Below are 24,883 nucleotides of genomic sequence, written 5' to 3'. Positions count from 1 at the left end.
TCCTGCCCTCAGACTGAGACACCAGTGGCTCTCCTGGTTCCCAGGACTACACCACTGGCTCTCCTGGGTCTACAGCTTGCAGGTGGTAGGACATGGGAATTGGTGTGAGCCAATTCCTCATAATATATTCTCTCCCTCTCTCTCTCTGTATCTGTATTCTATTAGTTCTGTTTCTCCTGGGAACCTTGGAGCTAACGCAAATAAAAATATTTTAATGGTATAAGATTGATTTAAGTTTGGGTAGGAATGACCTAACTCATTCTTGGTATGGCCCATCATATGTTGTTCAGTCATTCCCTTCTGATGGACAAAGAGTTTTTTCCCAGGAATTTTTTGTTTGTTGTTTTGCCATTAGAGAAAAGCTGCAATAAATATCCTTATTCTTATCCTTTCATACTTTTATTTCTATGGGATAGATTGTCCAAAGTGAGATTGTTGACTCAAAATTTTTGGTGTATTTTTAATTTTAATAGATATTTCCAGATCATTTTTTTTAAAAGCTGAAGCAAGTCATACTCCAACCAGCGATATATGGACTGAACATTCTCCCACACCTTTGCCATCGATGGATATTATCACCGTTTTTAAGTTTTACCAGCCTGATGGGTAAAAATTGATATCTCACTTTTGCTTTAATTTGCATTTCCCTGACTCTTAAGTATAGTGGTTGAGAGCCTGGAGGCTAAAGTCAAAATGCTTGGATTTGAATCTGAGGCTGCCACTTAATGGCTGTATTTCCTTGGTCAGGATTCTTAGGATACTTTTCCTGTCTGTAAAATGGAGATAATCAAAGTACCCCCTCACAGGGTTGCTGTGAGGATTAAATGAGTTTATATACGTAAAGCGCAATGAAAAGTGCCTGGATTATAGTGAGCACTATGTAGGTGTTAGTATTATGGGTGGGTTGGAATAACTTTTAGTAAGTTTATCAACCATTTGCATGTCTCTCTTGTGAATCCTTGGCCTATTTTTCTCTTGACTAGTTTGTCTTTTTCTTATCAATTTGTAGGTGTTCTTTGTATATCAGGTATGTTTAGGCAGATATGATATACACGTTGCAAACAGACACTTTTCTCTACTTTGTCATTGGTCTTTTGACTTTATGTACAGTGTATATCTAAATTTCCAAACATTTAAATTTGTATGTATCCACTTTTCTTTATGGCTTCCGGGTTTCCTGTCTTGCTTAAGATCTCTTTTGCTTTTAATGTTAAACAAATGCACTCCCTAATTTTGAAATATATTTTTATTATTTTACTCTACTATTTAAATCTCCATGATTATGACCTATAGTGGTAGAACAAAACCCACAAATTATTGTCTTAGTAAGTTATCTTGTTACCACAAGAGTCCTCCCATTTTGAAAAACACCTTTCATTTGGCCCTGTTACCCAATTTCTCTCCTGCTTTCTGTTTTAAAAGGTCCTGTACTTTTCTGCCAACCATTTCTTCTCTTCTCAAAGCTCTGTAATCTGCTATCTTCTTCCCTGGTACTGGAAGGGAGCAATTGAAGATTACCAGTAACCATACCAGTAACCAGCTAAGAATCAATTCCATCACCTTTGTCTTGGCCTTCATCCTTCTTGTGCTCGCTGTGCCATCTCACCCTACTGGCCACTCCCATTTTCAGGAAAGACTGTCCTTTGTTAGACTAAGGATGCTGTTCTATCCTGACTCTTCTTTGGCCCTTGTAGCAAACACTGTTGTTTGCCAACCCAAGAGCACCTCCCTCTCCCTTCCTTCTTGCTGGCAGAGCCCACCACCCATCACAGAGGCTGAAAATGGCAGACATGCACATTCTCAGCCCATCTTGCAGCTAAGGCATGCATACATGCTGAGGTCCTGACCAACAGCCCATGAGGGGAAGTTGGGTGGGCTACTGGCAAAATTTTACTCTCTTAAAAAACAAAGATAAATGTTACTATGAGCAATTCTATGAAGAGGTGATACTTTGAAGAGCAGCAGCATCTTGCAACAATGAGAAGAAAAGTCAAAGCATAAAAGCCACTACACTAAGAGAGTGGAGAGAAAGATGGAGGAGCATGGTCTTTGGCAACATTGGTAAGCTGTGAACCAACTCTAGAACCACCTATCTCCAGATTTCCTGTAAGATAATGTGTTCCTGTTATTTAAGCCATTTATAGTTCATTGTTTTCTTCCTTGCAGCCACAAGCTTCCTTACTGAGCACTCATATGACCCAATAATAGCAACTTACTGTTATGGCCTCCTAATGGCTCTCCTTGGCCTCCCAGCCCCCTCCCACCATCCTGCTTCCAGAACATTCTTTCTAAACAGCCACTTTGATTAGAGAATCTTGTTGCTCAAGCCATTAGTGGTAACATTATGCCAAACGCAAGAAGCTAGTCACAAAAAACCACATATTATATGATTCCATTCATATGAAATGTCTAGAACAGGGAAATATATAGGGACAGAAAATAGATTAGTGGTTTCTTAGGCCTGGGATGAGGATGGAAGGTTAGGGGGTGACAGATAAAGGGTATAAGATTTCTTTTTGAGGTGATAAAAATGTTCTAAAATTGACTGTGGTGATGGCTGCACATATCGGTGAATATACCATTGAGTTGGATACTTTAAATGGGCAAATTGTATGGTATATGAATTATATCTGAATAAAGCTATTAAAAAAATAAAGCCACTACCCAGAAAATAAAGCACAAATTCATTATCTTGGCATTCAAGGCTTTCTACCCTCCAGCCTCAAAGTACCATCTACCTTACTTCCTCACTACTTCCCCACATGGCAGACAACTGGACAGCTCATGAGTGGTTCCAGAAACACAATTTGTGCTTCTCTGCCTTTGTTCTTGTGTTCCCTTGGGCTGGAATGACTTCTCCCACCATCTTGGTCTCAAAATTTAACTTGCCTTCAAGGTCCTGTTCAAATTTTCTCCCTAATCTTCCCAGGCCAAAATGCCCCTTGCTCCTCTGAATTCATAGAATGCAAGGTTCTTCCTGTGGTGTTTACCCTTCCCTTTTACAGGCTTATGTGCACACAACCTCATTGACTGCATTAGCTCCACAGTTTCCACTTCAAAAGTTGGTGGTAAGTACGTGTAAGAAAGGACATTGCAAAGCAGGCCGATTTTTAGAAAGTTTGTATTATGTGGTTGCCGTTATAGTCTTGCCACTAGAGCGGATGATCTCTGTTGGACACAGGCTGGCGTCACCATCCTTTAATCCCTCATAGAGCCCTCACCACTGCCTCTCAGGTGGATGAAAGAACTCAGCTGCCCTTTTTCTCCAGGATGCATGGAAAATGTGGTTGGGTGGTTTTAACAAATGGTCTTAGCCCTATATTATATGCTAAATAAATAAAAGCTGGATTGATGATACAAACATTTTTAAAGAAGATAAAGTACCAGGAAAAATAAAAGAGACTATTTTTATAATCTTATGATAGAGGACACCTTCCTAAATAAATCACAAAATCTCAGATGCGATGAAGAAAGTCAAGGATGGATTTCTCTCTACAAAAACCCAAGCCTCTGTACAGCAAAAGACACCAGAAATAAAGTTGAAGGACAAATGCCAGACCTTGAGAAGATATTTTCAAGAGCTATAACAGCTAAAAGATGAATATCAATACTAACGGAACAAATAACACATTAAAAAAAAGGGCAAAGAGGATAAACAAGTAATTCATAGAAAAAAGTAGACGTGACAAACAGCACGTGAAGATGTTCAGCACCCTCAGCACCAGGGAAATGAGGAACAACACAGAGAAGGTCTTTGCGTATCCGCTGGGCAAACGGAAAAGACTGAGACTGTCCGTCATTGTCAAGTGTATGGAGAAGAGACCAGAGATAACTAGGAGTGTCGCATATATATTATAATACGTGTAATTTTTAAAAGAGCAATTAGGTAGGACCTAATTATTTTCTGCAATGAACACGTATTACATGCATAATCCCCAAGTGAACTTTCAAAAAGCCATTCTCGATGATTAATGAAGGAAATCTCAAATCCTTTCTTTCCCGTCTCCTCCTTCTAAGAGGCTTATATAGAATGCACTTTGAAAGATAATTTTTGGGTTGCTTAAAATACTGCATAAGGAAGCCTGGCAGTGATAACCATCTTTACGAGCCCTACCCCGTCTCTTTAAGTGAGAATTTATTTTAAAAATTCTCCATATTTGCCTGGACAGATATTAGCCATGTCACTCTGCTATTTCCTAACATGGTATGTGACCGACTGACTGACTCTCAGGGGAGAGGAGATGGTGGGGTTTGAGAGTGAGGAGTGGGGAGGGAAGGATGGGGGAAGCTACTGTGTCCTGATTCCCCCCTCCCTGGCTTCTCTTGATGAACGTTCAGTTGTACAAATGCTTTTCATTTCCCTGCTGTTCGGTTGAGCTTTAATATAAAACCTTGGGTCTTGATAGAGAGTTGTATCAATCTTTACAGTCAACTAAATACCCAGACTTTTCCTGAGCCTGCCATATTCCCGTATCCTACTGTCCTTCCTAAACAGGGCCATATCAGTCCTATAACACCTGTGTATCAGTTAGAAAGAGGTGTCCCCTCGGGCACAGCCAGGCTGCCTGGCTCTGGGAACGGATGCAGGCGGTCTTGAGGCCCTCATGCCCCCCGGGCCATGACGCTAGCAATCCTGCTCCTCCCACCAGCCCTAGGCCAACTCCTGCCCAGGAAATCTTCGCAAACTGCCATTTCCTCATTTCAAATGCTCACAGGACACAGTGGCACCTGCCACAGGTAATGCTGCAGACACACGGCTCAGGTTTCTCTCCATGGCTTCTCCTTCTCAGCTGCCCTTTGAGATTTCATCAGGCGTCCAAATCTCCTTTGTTAATGCTTTTAGCCACCCCACCCCCACCTCCACCACACATGCACAGACACCCCACAGGCTCAGTGTTCACCCGTGAACGGAGGATGACAGAGAAGGTGATTGGTGTCCTCTCCTTTTTACCACTGTGGCCTTATCAGCAAATAAAGAATGATAAGCTAATTTTCTCCTTGGCCTTGAGTTTTGAGCTCTGGACTTCCCTTCCTCAGGGGAAAAGAAATAGCCTTGTGTACTTCAGAGTCTTAAACAGAGACGTTTCTAGGCCCCAGGATAAAGTCCCTCCACTCAGATCTTTGTTTGGAAGCCAGACTTATTGAGAAGAATTATTCAGGATGGCAGAGACAGGGGCTGGGCTCAAAGGAGGGACGCGTAGTGTGGCAGGGGTCTGCGTCCCACCACCCCTGCAGGGACTCAGGTGGCAGCTGCTTGAAGGCCTATGGAGGCTGGACACTACACACTCCTGCTCTAAGGGCCTGTGTGGGGGTCTCTGTGGATGACCTGTGGGCAGTGGAGGGAGGAGCAGAGCACCAAGAAGCCTCTCCATGGGCCTCCCAGGTCCTCCCTGACTGGTAGAAAAAGCTAGCACATGCGGTGCAGAAGGAGCAGTAGGAACGAATCAAGACACCCCCACTTTCCTGGGCCTAGAAAGCCTAGGGGACAGCGACAGGGAGACCCAGGAATCACAGTATTGGACTCTTCACCAATCTTGGAGAGGGAGGAATTTGAAGCCAAGTTTAGTTTGATTTCAGAGAAATCTAGAAAGGTGGCATTCTTTGCACCTGGGTGTTGTGGAACAACATTTACCTGCTAGCCACATTTCTCTCTATAATGTGATCTACAGAACTGCCCCTTGGAACGAGAGGGACGTTTTGAGCAGAGCTTCCTTAACTCCTTCTCTTCCTAATCTTCCCCTCTTAGAAATTCTCTCTCATCTAAACAGCATGTATACTTTAGTATATAATATGCGTATATTAATTTAGCGGAAGCCCGAGTCTTAGGAGATTCGCAAGTGCTCTCCTCCCTTTTAAAAAAAGACAGAAACAGGATCTTCAAGAAGAATCGTGAAAAGAAGCCTGGAGTTGGGGACCACCGGCCTAGACCTAGACCCAAACGACAGCAGTAATTCTCCCAGGCCCAGTCAGAACCTGGGGAACAACCAGTGAACTGCAAGTCCCTGGACAAATGGATTTAGTTCCCCTGACTCAGAGCTTTAAAGTAACACCCACTGTGCAAAAAGGCAAGGTGTCAGGCACTCTGGAGACACAGAGAAGGGAAAGGAAGGCACCAGCTCACTGCAGATGAAGTCTATGGGCCATGAAGTACACAATGGGGCTGATGGTAGGATCCGGGGAGCCCAGAGGGCCACAAAAACTGGACAAGTCAGGGAAGTCTCCCGGGAGGAGGGGTTCTGGAAGGAAACCCTTGCCCCATCCAATTTTCTGTTTTCAGTCAGCTGGCAGAGAGAGATGGAAGGGAAGGAGAAGAAGGTTCCAGGGACCTGGGAAAGGGACAGGGGTGAGAATGCTCACCACCTGGTTGTGAGGTAAATGATATATGTTGGGAATAATGGGGAAACATGGAGTTTGATTTGGAGGGAGGGACCTTGCTTGTGGATGGCTTTCGATGCTGGGCAGAGGAGTTCAGACACAAGGCAGATGAGTTTCCAGCATGAGAATTACATGATGAGAGCAGGGTTTAAGGAGAATTAGCAGGCAGCTCCCATGGGAGCTGCCAAGTATTACAGGTTCTCTGAGTCGGTAATGATTTCTTTGTAATAATACTTATGGTATTAAAAAAATACCATGCTTGAGATGCAAGCATTGTGTGTTTTGTGCATAGAACTTCTAAAGAGGTTTATGCCTTGATACAACTTAATCTGCACTATTAGTAAAAGACAGTGAAGGGATTAGTGACTTATGAAATCAACAAGTCCAATCAGGAGGGTTGAAGAAATTTGGGAGCTAGCATAAGACCAGATGCCCAAGTGTTGACTTCATAAGGTGGTTATGAGAAACTGCAGGAGTTGGCTGACGGCCATGTGGTTCTGTAAGACCTCACCTGCGAGAGGAACAACCGGGGTGTCCCTGGAGACAAGTGCTGGAGTCCAGGACAGCTTCCGAGAAACCATCCCAGACAATGTGACACCTGGGAGAAACCTCACTGCACTCAATATCTGATTTTGTCATGTTAACTTGTTCATTCACTCAAATTCATTCATTCATTTAAGTACTTATATCTGCTGAGGCGCTATGGAAGGCACAGACTTCAACACTGAGTGACAAGGTCTCTATAATCCAGTGGGAGAGACAGACATGCACATGCATGACGGCAGTTCAGAGCTCTTGTTGTTTCTTTCCTTCTCCCCCACCACTTCCCTCCTCACTACCCTCACCCTCTGGAAAACGGAAATATCTGTTATATTTGGTAGGTGATTAGTTCTCGATTTTCATCCATGAGTTCCAATGTCAACTGTTGCCTTTTGTTTAGTAACATGAGTGAAGACATTCAACAATAAGTTTCTAGAAGTCCTTCCTTTTCCTTTCCTTCTAAGGGGTGTGGGTTGGAGGAAGGTTCTTTGGCTTGTGTGAACTGGGGTATAGGATGCAAAATGGAACTGGCTGGAGAAGGAAGATCACCCTTAGGGCAAAGGAGTCAGAGCTCCCTGAAAGAAGAAAGGATTGGGGTTGGGCTAGCGGGTGGAGATTGGCTTGGACATAATGAAGGACGGGGAGACAGGAGGGAGGAGGAGAAAGAGTGAAGGTGATGGAGACAGAGAGCTCAGGGGAGAGGAAGAAGGAGTGGTCTGAGCAGCCCTGGTTTCAGAGGGATTTGCAGGAAAGGGGCCGTTGTCTGTTTGGAGGAAGCTCTGCAGTGCATTGCCCTGGGAACCTCTCACCATGGCCTGCACGAGGCTACTTTTCACAGCTTTGGGTGGGAGTGTGGGGAGGGTTATCGGATTTTTTATTTTTTTGGAGTGAAAATCAGTACTAAGACTGAAGGCAGCTTAGTCTTGGAGGTATTGATGGTGCCTTCAATTTTGCAGTCAAGTTTCCTCCGACTTCTCTGTCTGTGCATGTTGGATATCTGAGCTCACTGGCCTGTGAGCCTGTAATGATTACAGATACGACTTTTATGGCTGCAACATGGAGTAGCCATCTGGGAAAGCACAGACCTTCCTCAGCTTATGTTGGGGCTACATCCTGAGAAACCCATAATAAGTTGAAAATATCATAAGTTGAAAATGCGTTCAATACACCTAACCCACCAAACACCATAGCTTGGCCCAGCCTACCCTACACGTACTCAGAACACTCACATAAGCCCACAGTTGGGCAAAGTCATCTCACACAAAGCTTGTTTTATAATACGGTGTTGAGTATCTCATGTAATTTACTGAATACTGTACTGGAAGAGACAAACAGAAGGGGTGCCTGTGTCTTGGTTGTTTACCCTCGTGATCACGGGCTGACTGGGAGCTGCAGGGGTTCTGCTGCCCAGCATCACGACAGAGTGTCATACGGATTATCACTAACCCCGGAAAAGATCAAAATTCAAAGTACTAAAGGTTTCTACTGAATGTGTATCACTTTGGCCCCATCATAAAGTCAAAAAATCATAAGTTGAATAAGTGAGGTGGGGACCATCTCTACAAGAAGGCTACACCCTCTACTCTGCTTAGAGACCTGGTAGGGGTAAAGATTGTCCCTCTTGTCCACCCTCTGATCTACCCCATTTTTTCATTTCCCCATCACCTTTGTATCATGCCTGGAATTCATTGCGGCTTTGAGTGCTTCCGCAGTCCCCCTCTCCCATGGATACTGTTGCTTCCGCCATTTTCTTAGCCATTCTCTCCGCCCAGTCCAACCACCCCCGCCTTGATGAATGCTTCTCTCACTCTTGCCTTCTTCCACATCTTCCTTTAAACTTGAAGCTCTTCCATTGACCTTCTCTTCATCTATTTATCTTCACTGTAAACATACTCTGAATCCTAGGATTCTACAAAATGTTGATTCTGAGAGTTCAAATTATCACCTGGTTCTTTCATAGTCTGTACGCTCCTTGAGGACAGAGACATATATGTTTGTCTCCCCAGGAGGAGGCAGGGCGCTGGGATTACACTGCCCGAGATAACCACACGGGTCCCGCCCACACTGCGCTCAGCTCTTGCATGGAATAGCAACCACCCTCCCGCCTTAGTTCCTTCTCCTGCTTTATGTTTCTTTACCACCTGATACGTTACATATAGTTATGAAACTACTGAATGTCTGTCCTCCCTGCTCCCCGAGAATGCAAGCTCTATGAGGACAAGGACCTTGTCCATACCTTAGGCCTAGAACTGTGCCTGGCACAAATACTGGGTAAACGGATTCCTGGTAGACGTCAGGTACTCAGTCAATGCGGAACTGAGTTAAAGAATCAGAAGTGCACTTCTAGAAACTTAACCTCACAAAACAAGGATTTAACTTTGTTTGTACTGAAGTCTTGAGCACCCTGAGGTTCAGATAGTATCTTCTCTTTCTCTTCCACTGGGATTTAAAGAAAACAAACCTAAAATATAAGCTTAACTCAGATATAAATAATAAATTGTTAGATGAAGATTACACTTAACACTTAGTATTTTTAATTTGTAATATTGAATCTGAGAGAAGCAAAAAGGGAAAATTGATGATATACAGTTTTCTTTTCCTAATGAGAAGTATTTATAATTTTTTCTTTGTGAGACAGTTTTTGTTTTGCTATACCGGATGGACTTGGACTACATATTTAAACTGGCATTTGGAATGCATGTGTGTCATAGGCCTTTTAAAAAAAATTGTGAGGGGCCGGCCCCAAGGCTTGCTGGCTGAGTTTAGCGTGCTCCGCTTCGGCAGCCTGGGTTTGTGGGTACAGATCCCAGGCACAGACCTACACTGCTGGTCAGCCATGCGATGGCCCATTCCACATACAAAATAGAGAAAGATTGGCACAGATTTTAACTCAGGGTGACTCTTCCTCAGGAAAAGAAAAAATTTTGAATCACATATCTGAAAAATTCATGAAACAAAAAACAGAGATTTTATATTTATAAAGGGTAAGGACAAAGCAAGCAACTGGTTAATCGCCTCCCAAGTCATCACACTGAGGCCAGCTCTCCAGGAGCCTCCAGCATCCCCTCCCTGAGTCCTGAGCACAGCCGCCTCCCCCACCCAGAGGTAGCACAACCCTGGCTCGTGTGATCATCTTTCATCTGCTTTGCTTTACAGTTTCGCAATCCATGTTTTATAATTTTTAAAGCTTTGTCAAAATAATCATACACATTGTTAAGAAAAAAATCAAAGCAATGGTTTCCTGTCTTCCTCGGTCCCACTCTGGAGAGGCAACCATTTCTCACCTGTCAAGACACTTCTGCTGGTGGCTATCTCCATACCTTTAAACAATATGCCTACATTGCCATTGCATGATGTATCCATTTTAAGAGCGTGGGAGTAGAGGAGAGAAACGAGCTTACCAACAGAACAAAAGCTTGAATTGTGTCTGACCTGTCATTAGCAACACTGGATGCCAAAAGGCATTGGAGCAATTTTTCAACATTCCAAGAAAAAGTGATTTTCAATGTAAAAATCTACTCCTAGCCAAGATATCAATTAAATGTGACAGCTGCATACAAAGTTGAAGAAAATTTATCATCCACACACCCTTTCTAAAGAAGTTGCCTGAGGATCTGTTTCAGGAAACCAAGGGAGTAAGACCCTAAAGAACAACATGTGGGATCCAGGAAGCAATCTAGTCCAGTGAAGACACTAGGTGATTCCCGCGCAGGAGCCGAGAGAGAAAGCTGTCCAGACAGGAGCTGGGGAGGCCTCAGGGCAAAGGAGGGGATTTGAGAGAACGCCTGATTAGATGAGAAGATGAAATGGACTCGAGGATAAAATAAAGGCAAAGATTCTCAGAAAGGCAAATACAAACTTCAGGAAAAAAACCAAAAAGCTATACAGGAAAAGAAATGTAATCAGAGTGATTACTAGCCCTACCGCAAACAATATTTTCACAGTCACAATAATGTAAACCCTGGTACTCATTTTCAACTCTTACACTAAACCTATAGAGAGAGCACGAAAGACTTAGTTTTGGTCACAGAACAGATTATAAACGTCATAGAGGACCTTTTCTATGTCCTCGATGTATAAATTTAATGATTATGTATTTAGGAGACTCATGTCCTTCCCTTCTGGGAAAAGTCATATTCCCGTTATCCATCTTTTCTTTCTGTAACTTCTTTTAGCCGGGTGTGGGACATCCTGGATTAGCCCTCGACACGCCTTTCTTTTTTGTTATGATTTCTATCTCTTTGTCATTTCTCTGGGAGATTTCTTTGAATTTATATTGCAATGCTTCTGTTGAGTTTTTTATTTTTTTACGAACGTGTATGTAAGTTCCCAAGGCTATTCACACTTCTCTGACTCTTCTGTTTTCATTGCATCCTGTTCTCACGCTGCAGGTATTTTCTCAGATATCTCTGAGAACACAAATTGGAGATTTCTTTCTGGCCTTCTGTTTGCTATCTTTCCTCTTTCCTCTAGGTCATTCTTTTGTTTATTTTTATGTCTTCCTTCCAATACCTGGTCATCCTCAGCGTTCTTTACTTCAGAATGAGGCCATAAGATGCTATTGGTACTTCTTGGTTTTTGCACCTGGATGGGGGGCCTTTACCTTGTAGTGACCCAGCTCCACCAGTTACTTGCTGTGTGATCTTAGGTAAGATATCTTACCACTCTGTGCTTCAGTTTCTTCCTACAGTTGTTGTGAGCATTAAATGAATTAATAGATGATGTATTCATTACGGTGCTATATAACTATTTGCTGCTTCTATTACTTTGACTATGATTACTTGGCAGAAGCCCAGTTATTCAGCTAGGGAGCTCCTGAATGCCAGCATGACAGGGGTCTTGTTGTTGGGGTCATTCCATTTGTAGAGAGGAGAACAGGGTTGTTGGGTTTTATTGGGAGTGGGAGATGTAGCAGGGAGAACCCATGCCTGCCAAGTGGGTGGGAGGCCAGCTGCTCCGTGGTGCCCTTTTATCAGTCACCAGAGTTTCAGCCCCATCACTCATGCAGCTGATGTTTATGAATCCCCAGTGTCCCCAGTTTTGCTTTGCAAAAGATTTCCTTCTCCGTTCCAGCCTCCGCCAACCTCCCACTCATGTAAAGTAAGTGTAGCTTCCTCTCTTCTTTTCTTCTGCCACCACTCCTCCATCCACTGCTTACCCTCCAGAAATTCTTTGAAATCTCTTACCTCCTGAGAGTCCCTCTGCCATTACTGGGTATTTATCACTTTTTAAATGATCATTTTAGTGGGTCTTGGCGAGGATAAAATCAAGCGTGCCTGATTTGCCATCTCTAATCAGACATTCACATGCTTTCTTGATGGATACAGTGCAAGGTTCTAGGTCAGAAGTCTTGGCTTTTTTATGTGCTTTTCTTACACTTGTAGGTTCCTTTAAGCTTGGGCAAGATGAAGAAGGGAAGGAAGAAAGAAAACGGTAGCCAAAGTGACTTGCTTTAGCTGAGGGCTCTTAAAAGATGGTCTCCTAGGCATTTCCCTTCTGGAAAGCTGCTGCTGAGCTGAACTTGCACGCAGCGGGAGAGGGGGTTTTAGGCAAAGGTTCAGCAAAGATACTGCAAGTAACGCTAAAAATAAATCACTTAAAGAGGGAGATGTAAATTACTTCCACGTTCCAAAGTTATTATGAGCATTTCTTTTACTGCAACTACTACCAGATCGTTCCTCCATGACGCTATTGCTGGAAGTCAGTACAGTATGTACATTAGTTCATACTGGGCTATTTCTGCAAAATACACTAGTCGTTCTATTATGAATAACATACTAATAACTGATGATTCACTCTTTCCATTGCATTTATCTTATGAACACATCGAGTCAAACTAGGCCACGGCTTTGAAGCTCAAGATGGTGGAACTCACAAGCATTTATGAAATTTAAGCATTTTAAAATTTTACTGGCAAGCAAAAATAACTTCAATAGAGTGCAAACTACCCTTCAAACAAATAATTACAGATAATAATAGATTGGTAACCACAACCTAGTTAAGGAATTTGCTAATAGCTAATCCATGTTAAAGGAAAACGTGTTTTAACCGAGATGTACGTTACCAGTCAGAGCCTAACCAGAACAACAGAAATCACGACATATTTATAACAGGAGGAATTTAAGGCAGGGAATTGGTTACACAGCTGATGGATGATCTGAGAGGTTTAGATCAGTGACAGTGGGAAGTCACTCCCAATCCTGGGCAGGAGGGACAAGCGGAGGAGATGTGTTACCAGAGCCCAGAGGCTGGGGCAATGATGGCAGCTGGAACCAGAACAGGCCTTTTTGGAGGGGCTGGAGCCTTGCTACAGCTACTATCGGAGGTATCATCCAAGGGCAGGAGGCTAAGGGAGAACAGCCTGGCCTTTCCCTTCCTCCCACTCCGGTGCTTCTCACGGGCCGAGCTCAGGTGGAACCCAAGTGACCTGTCTGCAGTGGCCAGCCCCCTTGAGACACAGAGCAGAGCAGGTGAAGGGTGAGGAATGGATCTGAGAGCAATGGGCCCACGACCTCTACAACGTACACATCAGATTGCTCACTCTACGGACATTCTTTGGTTAGATACATGACACGTGTCTACATATAATAGAAATGCATGGACGAATAGTCCTGCACTCTGTATGTTATCAGAGCCATAGTCTTGGCCAGTTGAGCCAGGACTATCTCAATGGATTAAGATCAGGCTCAAATGAGCCATAAACTATTGCTAATATAGCTATCCATTAAATGACATTTTAATCTTTTATATCAGGAAACACATCAACGAGCATGTCAGGCACCACCATGGGCACTTGACAGAGGTGTGAGCTCCCACCCTCCCACTTCTCCACCCGACACACCCCCACACATGCTCATCCATGCTCTGTGCCCTTCCAGCTTTTCTGAGCTTAAGGAGAAGAAATGTGCCCGTGCAGGGAAGCCAAGAGATGGAACCGAGGGAAAAGATGGGAGAAGACTCTCCCTGCATAACAAGGCCAGGATAATTAGTTCACATGAAATAGAGTCAAAGTTGAATTAACAGAAGCACTATGAATCTCAAAGCAGACAGATGGCGTTGGGAAAGGGAAAATCTACCCTTGCAGCATGAGGTCTGCTCTGCTTTAGATGCTGGAGGACAGAATGAGCCGCAGCCTGAGCGGAACCCTTCCATTCTTTAATGCTCACATCCCTGCAGCCCCCTGGGGCAGCCTCACCTTTTCCCAGCACTGGTAGTGCGGTATCAGCTGTCCAGTGCCATGCATTCAACCACAAGGGCAGCCCTGTGGTCACTATACCTGTGTCCCTAGGACCAATCCTGACCAACTCTCCCATCCCAGGACACTGCATCTCCCTTTCCCACAGAAACCACCAGAGCTTCTCCCAGGCCAGATATCTATCCAGAGGGGTGCCTCATCTTTTCAATCCATCCTAACACAAAGTCTTATCCAGCTTCTTTCTTTTGCAAGGGTTCTTGATAGCACATCTAGCGGAGGCTGCTAACTCTTGGCGATATACAGTGAAGTCTAGATCCCTTAATGACAAGAACTGCTTAGAAATACGTTAGGCCTGCTTGCCCTCTTGGGAAGATGGGTTTATTTCTTTCCTAGGATTGACACAAGGGCGTCTTGCCGGAGAAGCTGTGGGATAATGGTTCCCCAAACATGTCCATGTCCTGATCCCAAGAACATTTGACTGTGTCACTTTACGTGGCAGAATAGGTCACAAAAGGGTGTGAGGAAGGTCACGAACCTTGAGATGGGGAGATTATCCGGGATTATCTGGGCGAGCGCAATGTAATCACGAGTCCTTAAAAGCCCAGAATCTTTCCCAGCTGTAATCCGTGAGAGGGAAATGTGACTACGGAGAAGGGCCACAGGGACACAACTTGCTGGCTTTGAAGATGAAGGAGGAAAGCCAAGAGCCAAGGAATGGGGACAGCTTCTAGAAGCTGGGTAGGGCAGGGAAACAGATTTTCCCTTACAGCCCCCAGAAAGAAACACAGCCCTGCAGACACGTTGACTTCAGCCCAGGGGAACCCATGTCAGGCTTCTGACCTATAGAACTGTAAGATAATAAATGTGTACTTTACGCCACCAAGTTGATGGTGATTTATTGCAGCAGCAACGGAAAACTAATAAGGAGTTGATTAAAACATAGCCAAAGGTGACGACAGTTTGAGGTCTCTTGTCCTCCTATTACTAGAATACAAAGTACACTTGGGTTCCTAACGTCACCGGGACACAACCTGGGAGCAGATTTTGTGCTTTGTACGCACTATTAGAGCGACGGCCCCCAGGGTTCCCAGGATCCAAGTTTCCCTCCGCTACCATTTAGAGGTCCTTGGGTAGAAAGTTTTGAGAATCGCTGACAAGAGAATGGTGGCCTCATTTGTGGAACTGACATAATGGAACATGTCACAGTGGCATAAAGACAAAGGAGACAACTAACGTGGATCTGAGCCATGAGCCTTCTCAAGATTATACCATGTTTAAGGTAGAGATTTTCTGGATAGTCCTGACTCAGAAGGAGGCTTAGACTTCCATCTCTGCGTGGTCCTGGCTCCATTGTGATTGCTCAAGATGTTGGTCCACTTCTCTGTGCTGGCCCCAGCCTGCCCTGGAAACTTCAACCAACAGAGGGCCGAGGATACAACTGCCTGCCTGTACAGACCAGAAGACAAAGCGTGAACAAGAAGCTGAAGCACGTGGTGGTGGTCTTAGGTGCCATCTTTCAGAAACAGTGGCTAGCAAGGGAGAAACATATTTGGTCCCCTTTGCTCAGAGACCTTCTCTCCCCATCTCCTACCTGCCCCCAGCTCCTACCTTGCCCCCTCCTGGGAGGAGTCCAGCCTGTGGCCTAACCATCTAAAGGGGACTCAGGTTTTGGCCCCATGTCATCATCTCATCTCCTAGGGCCCTGTGTCTGCTCCTTGATGCTGCCCACCACACTGACTTTATGATTTAACACCAAGCCCAGAATTCCCCAAATGATGCTGCTATCCGGTCCCCTGGGGAGGAATGCTCCTGGCATTCTGAGGAAGGTCATGAGATGAAACTGGAGTTTGGCCCCACTCCTGGGGTCTTGGTTGCTGTGAATTGCCCATCTGTTCCCGGAACGGGGAAGCAGTACCACTTTGACCTCCAATGGTTCCGGCCCTAAACTTCCTCCAACGCAGCAAGCTCCATAGCTGGTGTTCTCACAGACCAACCCTGCCAAGATGGTATGCTATTCCCAAAATGCAAGAAGCTGAAGGGAAATACTTGGCAGCTTTGTTTCTGATGTTATAGTCAATATTATAAACATAAATCCTCACGTACGTTTTGTTCTTCATAGAGATGGAAAACAGCTCCATATACTGACATTGCAGGTTGGTTCACTTTCAGTAAATTTTCTTCACACCAGATACTTCCCTCCCACCTTGGCTGAAAGGACTAGCCCTCTCCTCTTCCTGAGCTGAGCACCTGGCCTGAGCTCTCACTCACGTTCTTTCTTCTCTGCCTCCAGGATTACTGTCTCTCTCACCAACACCTTCAGTCTTTAGCTTCTCACTGGCCTTTCCCCACTGCCTGTACACAAACTCAGATGGTTCTATTTAAAAAAAAGAGTTTCATTTGACCTTGTTGCCCTCTCTAGCTTTCCTTCTTTCAAAACTAAACTTGTCGTGTGAGTGTTTATGCCCACTCCCCAGCCTGGCCTTGAACCTCCTGCAATCTGGGTTTCACACCCTCTGCTCAGCCACAGCTGTCTTCTCTGGGGTCATAGGTGCTCTTCTAACTGCCTAATCCAGGGGCTTCTTCTCAGGTTTTGTTTGTTTGTTTGATAACTTTAGATTTTCTGCAGTTTTCAAATGGACAGAAAAGTAGAAAGAATAGTATAACAAACACGTGCACCCATTACTTAGATTTAACCATTATTAACACTTTGCCATAACTGTTTCATCCATTTTCTGGCTGAATTATTATACAATAAATTACAGACATTCAGACATTTCACCCTGAAATAATTCGGCCTGCGTTTCTAAAAAATAAGAACATTTTCTTACACACTCATAGAATCATATCACCCTTAACAAAATTAACAATAATTCTGTAATATCATCTTATACACACGCCACATTCCGATCTCCTCAGTTGTTCTAGCAATGTCTTTACAGGTGGTGTGTTCAGACCAGGCTGCAATCACAGGTGTCTACTGTTCGGCGGTTGTGCCTGGTTTTCACCAATGACCTCACTGTAGCATTGGCCTCTGTTGAGCGGTTCTTCCTTGGAAGGCCTCCCTTGGTTTTCATATCAACTCTCTCTTCATTTTCTACTCTCGACCATGGGTTTTCTTCATAGACTCTTCCTTTGCTTCTTGTTTTTTCGGTATTGGTGCTTCACAGAATTCTGTCCTGGGCTCTCATTCTCACCTTAAACTCACTTGCCAAGCAATTCTACTGAGTAATATTCCACTGTGTGGCTATACCACATCTTGTTTATCCATTTCTCAGTTTATGGACATTTGGGTTGTTTCCTCTATTTGGCTGTTGTGCATAATGCTGCTATAAATAGCATCCGTATATAACATTATATTTGTATACAGTTTTTGCATGGACAAATGTTTTCATTTCTCTTGGGTATGCACCTAGGAGTAGAATTGCTGGGTCATATGATAGTCTTGTGTTTAACATTTTGGGGAACTGCCAAAATGTTTTCCAATGTGGTTTTACTGTTTTACAATCCCACCAGAAATACATGAGGTTCTGATTTCTCCACGTCCTCATCAACACTTGTTATTGTCTGCTTTTTTATTATAGCCATACTAGAGGGGGTGAAGTGGGTTTGATTTGCACTTCCCTGCTGGTTAGTGATTTGGGCATCTTTTCATGTGCTTATTAGCCACTCTTACATTTTCTTTGGAGAAATGTCTATTCTGATCCTTTGCCAATTTTTTTAATTGGGTTATTTGTCTTTTTATTATTGAGTTGTAAGAGCTCTTTATATATTCTAGATACAAGTCCCTTATCAGAAATATGACTTGCAAATATTTTCTCCCATTCTGTGGGCTGTCTAAGGATGCTTCTTAAGCATGTTTATATCCATAGTCTCTAGCACAGTAGGTATTCATTAAATATTTATTGAAGTCAATTTAATTCCTCATTGGTATTTTAGGCAAAGTCTGTAACCATCTTTTTTACTCTCCACTCAACTTCAACTTTCTTTCTTAGAGTATAAGAAAATACAAATAAAAATGAAAAATATGAACAATTTGGACTGGACATATATGTTTTTTTAAAAATGTAAAAGGTAAGTGGATTTTAAACAATAGGTTTTAACAAGCCACTTGACCTCTCCAGGCCTCAGTTGGCTCAGCTGTCCATTGGAGAGAGATTTTGGAGTTTGTACTTATCATTGCTAAGCTTGCTTCTACGCTAACATTTAATAAATTTAATAATTAAAAAAGTTCCAGACTGCTCCTGGTGGCACGCTGGGCACTTCCATCCACAGGTCTAATAGGCATCATGATGGCAGTGTGTCAAAAATAGAACTCTTGATGCTTCACACCTCCTCAGACTCCTCCCCACACCCCACCCTGGACCAGGCTTTCTAATTTCAGTAAATGGTACCACCTCCAATGAGATGCTCAGGCAAAAAGCTAGGAGTCATTCTTAACGCTCTTCTTCCTCCTAAAAGGTTACAATTCTTCAAAAAGTCTTATCAGTTCTAACTTCAAAACAAACCCCAAATCCAACCGCTTCTTACCCTCTCCACAGCTTACCACTGCAGCCTGAGCCACTATCTTCTCTTCCCTGGATTTCTACCAAGGCCTTCTAATCACTGTCCCTGAATCTACTCTGCCCCACCTCCAGTGTTTCCTTCACACAGGAACCAGGATGATTCCCTAAAAACTTAAGACAGATCATACCGCTCCCCTGTTCAAAACTCTCCAAAGACTTCCCATCACGATCAGAATCAATCCGAAGTCCAGCCATGGCCTAGAAAACTCAAGGGATCAGGGCCTGCCTTCCTCTCTGATCTGACCTCCATCTCTCTCTGCCTCACTGACTCCAGTCTGGCCTTGCTGGTCTCCTTATGTTCGTTGAACATGCCCAACATGCTCCACCTCAGGGCCTTTGCACCTACTGATGTCTCCCTGTAATACTGGCTCACCTGAGATTTCAGCACAGCTCATTATCTCGCTTTATTCAGGTCTCTGCTTGAATGTCACCACCCCAGGGAGGTCTTATCCAACTCCCTTTCTAAAGAAGCCCCTTCTGCAGCTCTCCATCCACTTATTCTGTCTTATGTTCATTCTTGGTGCTTAACCTTCCCTAAATTACAGTCTGTATTTGTTTGTTTACTTCTGAATTGTCTCCCCCACTAGAACGTAAGCTCTGTGAGGGCAGAGACGCATCTTTGTTTATTACTTTGTTTACTGCTGTATTCTTAGTGCTGGGTACCATTTCCAGGACATTATAGACATTCAATAAATATTGTTGCATGAATAAATCAACTGAAGGTATCACAATTAACCATCTGAGAGCAGGCCCCAGGTTAGTGCCTGGCTCTCCGCTTACCAACTGCACAGCCTTGGGCAGGTCATCCAATCTCTCTAGGTCTCAGTTTTCTCATCTATAAAAAGGAGCTCGTATCACCTACTGTGAAGAGCTGTTGTGAGGGTTAGAGATAAGGGATGAAAGTGCCTGATACTAGGCGCTCACTTCATAGGCCTATAATCACCCACAGAAGTAAACATTCTTCTTTATGCATTACTTACTTAAGGGACAAAGGCACTCATCAAACCTGCTCTCTTATACTTTACGATGGAAAATGGCACACTGGAGGCTAAGGAAGGAAATGAATCCATTCAGTGCAGGAGACTCAGAGAGCTGGGTTTACACACCAGCCAGAGCAGTCGGGCGTAGAGACACTGCTTCCAAATGCAAGTCAAGGCACCGCTTTGTTCTGTGGGCAGCAGCAGGGTTCGAGGCGATGATTCAGAATGACCTCAGCTTTTGTTTAATCTGGTCCTGTGACCAGACCACAGGCGACACCTCATCCAGGGTAGTAATTTCCTTTGCAGCTCTCTACTCAGAGGCCCAGCGACACGGTAAAACACTGCACAGATGCTATAAAGGACGGGGCTTCTCCGTGTGTCCTGACATGCCCAGATCCTCCACACGCACTGCCGAGTGAACATCCCCGGCTGCAGATGAAAAGCGCAGTACAGCACACAGTGGCAACGCTCCGCTGTACGTGCATACCGGCCTGTGTGTGTGTGTAAACACAGAGAGAAGGGCCTGGAAGGCTAGAAACCGTATCAGCTGTACTCGTTTCCTCAGAGAAATGGGGGAGGTGACTAAAACTGGAAGTGGGCGTCAAAGGAGAAGAGAATGTGTTACTTATGTAACTAAAAATTAACTTTTAAAACTCTCCAAACAAGGTGATGCTGAAACACCACATGTAGGGTAAAAGGAAGCACCTTCCTTTCCCCTAACTAGCAGCTCTCAAACAGGGCAGTCTCAACCTCAGGGGCAGGTTGGAAATGCTTGGTGGCATTTTTTTGGTTGTCACAGACTCTCGGGCTACTGGCATTAAGTTCCCCTGGGAAGAGGACTGTTAAATGTCCAAGTGTGTGAGACAATCCCACACACAAAGTAACATCTCAACCCCAATGCCCACAGGGCTCCTGGGGAGAAACACAACACAACAGCTGGGCTGGGTTGTACCTATAAATTCATCTGTGACTCCCAATTAAGAATTTTCTGTCTTTGATTTGAGCTACTGAGATGCCCAGCCCATGTTCTCTCTGGATATATAAAATAGTAAATTTCATAATTGACGGTCAAGAAAAGTCAGCTGAGAAGCATGCCAGTTGCTCTGGCGGGAAGCCCACGTGGCTTGGGATCTCTGCCTCCCACCTAGGGCATGTGAGTATTTCTGAGAATGAGGGTTGTCCAGGCACCAGCCAGCGCCCTTGCTCTTAGCTAAGACTTAGCTGCTCTGAGCTAAGCTAAGTATCCCCTGGCCAGCAGTCAGGCAAGGACTGAGAGCCTTCGAGGGAAAGTGGGGAGGGCCCTTCCCCCCGGGTGGGCGGCTCTCACACTGGGTGGTACATCTTAGATCCCCCGCCATTGGGAAGCGGCTCCCAGCTCCCGGTAACGAGAGGTAGAAAGGTGATGCTAGGCAAAACAGAAAGTGTGCTAGATTTTCCCCTTCAATTCCAAACTCTCTGACACTGTTGTACATGCATTCCACAGATACTCGCAGAGCACCTACTGTGTGCAAGCGCAGTGTGGGTGCTGGGGCGTTCAGAGAATGAGACAGATCCGCTTACATTCTGGTGGGGGAGACATAATAGACAGACAGATGTCAACCAGATCATTGTAAATAGTGAGAACTGTTATGATGAAAGAATACGAGTAACGTGACTGACAGAAGCTGGGGGTGGGGTCAACACGTGATAGAATTCAGCAGAGACCTCTGTGGGGAGGCAACCTGGTCTGAGGAGGTGAGCTGGGCCCTGCCGAGGAGAGTGAAAGTTGTGCTGGGGGTGTCCACCGTGGAAGGCTTCTGCCTGTGGGGGCCGTTCCTGTCTCCTGTGTGCCAGCCAGGGCACTGTGCCATCCGGGACAGTAGATGTGGTCCTGATGCTGTGGCTGGTCTGTGCTCCCAGGCGGGTAAAAGTACCTTGAGTAACATTCACGCTGCTTCTTATTTTGTTTCCCAGCTGTCTCAACCCAGGATTCCACCTGCATCTGAGGAAGCTGACGTCATTGTCTCAGAGGTATAGGAGTAGAATGCACTGGCAGGTGACTGGCATGGGATTTTAAAAATTCTTGTTACTTAAAAACACTTACATGGTACTTACTTTGTGTCAGGCGTTGCGCTAAACACTTCACAAATGTTAAGGCATTTCGTCCTCACAACAAACCTACCTAAGAGGCCCTGAGGAGTGTTACCATCCTCAGTTCATGCATGAGGGTGTGGGGCTGTTTCCCTTTCCCGTGACGTGCAGCGTGGTCCTGCCTGCTGGGCGGGGGGACGCGGCAGCTGCCAACGTGGTGCCAGAAATGCTGATTCTTGACCCATCCCCAGGCTACTGAATCAGAATCTGTTTTCTCTGGTGATTCTTATGGGCAGCCAAGTTTAAGGCCACTGATCTAGTCTATCATTTTTAGGGAGATGATCTGAAGGATGAGCCTTCCATCGTTAGTTAATTGTTCAAAATCAGGTAAGTGTTTTGTTGCAATACATTCTTGTCCCTCCTTAGTTAAGGTTCACTTCTCGGGTAGGGGAACCAAGCACAGCAAGGTCTGAATTAACCAGTTAACCGAGGAACATATAAGCAGGACGTAGTATGTGCAAAGGGCTGGGACCCGTGGGGCCTGGGGTTGGGGAAAGTACAGGAGAGATGCCGCAAACTACAAGACATAGTCCCTGCCTGAAGAGCACCTGACCCCCACGTGGAGAAAAGATGCACGAGTGCCAAATGGGCGGACAGCCAGAGGTACTGTGCTTTCACAGTGAAATCTCATCCCGCCAAGAACGAACTCAAGTCAATTTAACCACACATCCTTGGCAGAATGGAAGCTGGGTTGGGAGGGAGGGGCGGGAGCAGACTCAATGTTGAAGGGTACTCCTCCCACAGTCCTATGAGGAGATGCCTCAGAGGGAACCTGCATTTCCCTGGGTGCTCAGCTACCATGGGCTTCTTTAGCATGTGGCTCTCTCTAGCTGAGAATGGATCTAATGTTTAAAGAGTTTTCATAAAACACGGAATGCAAACCAACCACATCTCCTGGTCATCAGCCAGAAACCACAGTCTGCTCTGGTTCTATGCTAGCGGGAACGCTGCTGGGGCGGGCTTACTGAGAGATGTCATGTCCCATACTTCATGGGTGATTTAAAGGATTTTCAGATTAAATATATTTTCATCCTACGTGCTGACTTCAGACACCAACCTTTATGTAAGATGCAACTGCTGTGTGTATGAAGGCCTTATATTTTCTGACTTCCCCTCTTGCCAAAGCTGAGAAACTGGCCAATCAGCCCATCCTAGGCTGCAAAGTGCACGCCATGAGCAGGAGATGAGGCTGTGGCCTCTGGAGGGAGCAGAGCCTTCCCATCATTGACAGACTCTGACAGTGAAAACATCCGCTGCCCATCACTGTGCTTGTGCCATAGATACCTGAGCTCAAACCCCTGCAAACTACAGCGCTGGGTGTCTCTGTGTCGGTGAGGGGGCCAGGCACGGGGTCAGCACAACACGAGACACTCTTTCCCCACCCACACTTTGCTTGTCCTGCACAACCTGGCTCCCACACTTCCGCCTCCTGCAGCCAGCCTGCCCCGTTGGTGCTTCTTGACCCCACGGGGATCCCGCCTTCTCCACTAATTAGGCAGGAAGTGGACCACTCAGCAGGAGCTGTACCCAGGCAACCTCAGGGTGTCCCTCTTACAAATGTGCTCTGAGGGGCGGCCGGTCTGCGGCCAGATGGCAGCAGGCTCTAGAGCCAGGAGGACCAGTAGACTCTGGGTAGCCACTTTGAGCACACAGAGTGGGTGACAAGCAGAGACGGGCAGGGAGAAGCAGGGCTGAGGTGAGCCCGGAGTGAGAGCCAGGCAGGTGCACGGCTTTCCCAGTTGGGTGTCCTGCGCTGGGCTGCCCCTGCCTCGCTGTCCTCCGTCTCCCCTGCCCATGTCCTTGCACCACCCCTAGCTCCTTTTTATTGAGCTGGTGGCCTCGGAGCCTGTCTCCTGCATCCACACAAGGCTTTACTGTGCGAGGCCCCGGCTTTACACTGTCCCCTGGGGCCTCAACGACCTGTGAAGGCCGGTGCAGAGGAGACAGGTCCTCTAGCCACTTGGAGGCCTCAGTGCAGAGTTTCAGTCACTCGTGACCCAAAATGCAAAGTTCTAGAATTTAGCTGGTCTTGGCAAGTTCATTTGGCTAAGAAATCCCTTTCTCTAGGACAGATATTTTTTCTTGGTCCTCTGTAAAATGCCCACTCTGTGGCCACCTCCTTCCTTCGCCGATGGTTTCTTGGTGCTACAGGCACACTTTTCAACAGCACGCATTTCTCCTGCTGTTTATCACATTCGGCATGGAAATAAGAACAGGAAGGCCTGGTTTTCAAATTTTCAGCAGAGGATTTTTTCTTTTCAAATTAATGTTACTTGACACCTCGATAGAGAAGAGACAAAAGCTGAGCAGACCCCGGGGGTTTCTTCTCCCTGCCCCACCCCCAGCTGCAGGCTCCTTCAGAACCGAGGGCTCTGGGAACAAACGTTCGGTGTGCTGCCCAGCCGGCAGATCGTTTCATCCTTATCTCAGGCAAACATCCAGGAGCACCCGTTACCTATTACAGACATACTATAGCCCTTCCCAAGCTCTGGAAATGCTCTGGAAAGACAGTGAAGTGCAAGACACCTCCCCAACACAAAGGAGAGGCGGGGTGGATAAGATGCCAATAGCCGTGAGTCAGAGCCTGTGCCAAGTTCAAGGGGGTCACAAGGAGTTAGGGCTACAGGCTCAGGGAGGGGAGAGGTGGCCAGGGCTGGAGCAGGCGGGGCAGGCTCCCCAGAGAAGACGGGGTTTCCGAAGGGTTCCACAGACTTACACAAGAAGAGAAAGTAAAATCTGAGGGTGGGGGAGGTGGGCGCATCCAGCCAAGGGAAGCCTGAGCAACGGTGGAATGTCTGAGGGGTGCTCGGGGGAAGGTTATGGAGGACCTGGTCCGGTAACAGGGCATTCCACGTGGGACAATGGGCAGGGGCCAGCATTTGAATGACAGGCTAGGAAAATTCAACTCATTCGGGAGACCATCGAGAGCCCTGAATGATTTAACTTAGGAGAAAAAAACCATTAGGAAAAGGAAAAACAAGATAAGAGCAAAGATCAGACGTCAAGCAGCTCAGATGTGGCGTCTGACGTGGGTCTGCGGGAAAGGCAAAGGGTGAGCCAAGGGAAATGTTGATGACACATTTCCCCATTACTAACCCTCC

The 24,883-nt window shown here is 45.5% G+C and overlaps 1 long non-coding RNA gene across 1 annotated transcript in view; it reads left to right on the top strand.

Annotated features, from left to right (window-relative positions):
- Positions 1 to 22,111, top strand: part of LOC139041446 (uncharacterized) — a 30,689-nt gene extending 8,578 nt beyond the window's left edge. The window contains exons 3-4 of the long non-coding RNA XR_011496618.1: positions 21,606 to 21,687; positions 22,057 to 22,111. This is a non-coding gene — a long non-coding RNA (uncharacterized lncRNA). The remainder of the gene's footprint in view (positions 1 to 21,605; positions 21,688 to 22,056) is intronic.
- Positions 22,112 to 24,883: the final 2,772 nt, after the last annotated feature.

This window comes from Equus asinus, chromosome 21 (genome assembly GCF_041296235.1).
Source record: "Equus asinus isolate D_3611 breed Donkey chromosome 21, EquAss-T2T_v2, whole genome shotgun sequence".
NCBI classification, from domain to species: domain Eukaryota; kingdom Metazoa; phylum Chordata; class Mammalia; order Perissodactyla; family Equidae; genus Equus; species Equus asinus.
Note: the sequence above shows the minus strand (reverse complement) of the source record. Positions and strands in the feature narration are given on the sequence as shown.